Raw genomic sequence first — 2,317 nt, forward strand, 5'->3', positions numbered from 1 at the left:
GGTGCCTCTGCCCTCAAAATATCCACAGTATGGTCTTTTCTTGTCTTATGCTACTGAGTTGTCTCTGACTCATAGCGACGCCATAGACTTATCGCTCCCAGAATGCCTCACCTACCCCTGCCATTGTTCTGGTAGTGTATCCATTGAGTTTTCTTGGTTAAAAATCTGGAAGTGGTTTACCATTCCCTCTTTCTGTGCAGTAAACTTGAGTTTCTGACCTCCACTCTCTCCCATGCTGCTGCTGCTCAGCACAAGGGAGTTTTGACTTGTAACAGATTGCCTTCCACTCTCTAGCCACTGGCCAAACTAGGAATGGAATGGGTATGCCTCTGCTTGACTCTCCCTCCCTTAGATGAGACTGGTAGAGTACTGGAAACTCTCCAGGAGCGACCCTGAGAGGGTCACAGTATGGTATCAAGCTTCTATATATGGTCTGTTATACTATATTTGTCACTTCGAAAACTCCCTGGAGAAGCAGCGTGGCTCAGTGGAAAGAGCCCTGGCTTTGGAGTCAGAGGTCATGGGTTCAAATCCCAGCTCCACCAAGTGTCAGCTGTGTGCCTTTGGGCAAGTCACTTCACTTCTCTGTGCCTCAGTTACCTCATCTGTATAATGAGGATAAATAATAATAATGTTGGTATTTAAGCGCTTACTATGTGCAAAGCACTGTTCTAAGCGCTGGGGAGGTTACAAGATGATCAGGTTGTCCCACGGGGCTCACAATTTTAATCCCCATTTTACAGATGAGGTAACTGAGGCACAGAGAAGTTAAGTGACTAGCCCAAAGTCACACAGCTGACAGTTGGCAGAGATGGGATTTGAATCCATGACCTCTGACTCCAAAGCCCAGGCTCTTTCCACTGAGCCACAGCAGCTTCTAAAAGAACGTGACACTAAAAGACCGCCTCTAAAAGACGATAAAGACTGTGAGCCCCCCCACTTGGGACAACCTGATCACCTTGTAACCTCCCTAGCACTTAGAACAGTGCTTTGCACATAGTAAGTGCTTAATAAATGCCATTAAAAAAAAACCACTGTGACCTAGTGGATAGATAACAGGCCTGGGAGTCTGAAGGACTTGGGTTCTAATCCCTGCTCCACCACTTGTCCTCTGTGTGACCTTGTGCAAGTCATTTCACTTCTCTGTGCCTCTGTTACCTCCTGTGTAAATTAGGTATTAAGAGTGTTTGCCCCATGTGGGGCAATGTGGTTACCTTGTATCTACCCCAGTGCTTAGAACAATGTCTGGAAAAAAGTAAGCACTTAACAGGTACCACAGTTGTTATTGCAATCATTATTTGCCCAGTTCTGAAAGTATCCAGTTGCTTTCTGCTAGAAGGACCACCTGGGTGAACTGAATAAGAGAATGAGGGTATCTATCATATTTATTAAGCACGTACTGTGCACAGAGCACTGTATTAAGTGCCTGAGAGAGTACCCATGTAACAGTGGTAGATAAGTTCCCTCCTCACAACAAGTGTACAGCCTAATAATAGAGAAGTAACATGGCATAGTGGATAGAGCGTGGGCTGGAAGTCAGGTCATGGGTTCTAATCCCATCTGTACCAATTGTATGCTGTGTGATTTTAGTCAAGTCACTGCACTTCACTGTGCCACAGTTCCCTCATCTGTAAAATGGAGAATAAGACTGTGAACCCTATGAGGGCTAGGGACTGTGTCCAGCCTGTTTTGCTTGTATCCACCCCAGCGATTAGTACAGTGTCTGGCACATAGTAAGTGCATAACAAATACCCTAATTATTATTAATAGAAATAAATTATGGATATGAGCACATGTTATTCTTAAGTGCTTACTATTGCTAGACACTGTACTAAGCACTTGGGATAAATACAAGTTAATCAAGTTGGACACAGTCCTTGTGACACATGAGGCACAGTCTTAATCCCCATTTTACAGGTGAGGTAAAGGAGTCACAAAAGTTAAGTGACTTAACCAACGTCCCACAAAAGATAAGTGGCAGAGCCAGGTTTAGAACCTAGATCCACTGGCTCCCTGGTACATGCTTTATTCATTCATTGAATGAATGAAAGAAGAGATCTCCTGCCTCCTCTCCAAGTTCACCCCCTCCACCTGAGCTTCCGAAGCAGCGTGGCTCAGTGGAAAGAGCACGAGCTTTAGAGTCAGTGGTCATGGGTTCAAATCCCAGCTCTGCCAATTGTCAGCCATGTGACTTTGGGCAAGTCATTTAACTTCTCTGTGCCTTGGTTACCTCATCTGTAAAATGGGGATTAAGACTGTGAGCCCCCCATGGGACAACCTGATCAACTTGTAACCTCCCCAGTGCTTAGAACAGTGC

The 2,317-nt window shown here is 45.1% G+C and overlaps 1 non-coding gene across 1 annotated transcript; it reads right to left on the reverse strand.

Annotated features, from left to right (window-relative positions):
* Positions 1–264: 264 nt before the first annotated feature.
* LOC119937047 lies at positions 265–402 on the reverse strand. Its single transcript, XR_005453914.1, has one exon. It is a non-coding gene; the product is annotated as a small nucleolar RNA SNORA7 (small nucleolar RNA).
* Positions 403–2,317: the final 1,915 nt, after the last annotated feature.

Source organism: Tachyglossus aculeatus, chromosome 1, assembly GCF_015852505.1.
Source record: "Tachyglossus aculeatus isolate mTacAcu1 chromosome 1, mTacAcu1.pri, whole genome shotgun sequence".
In the NCBI taxonomy this organism is placed as follows: domain Eukaryota; kingdom Metazoa; phylum Chordata; class Mammalia; order Monotremata; family Tachyglossidae; genus Tachyglossus; species Tachyglossus aculeatus.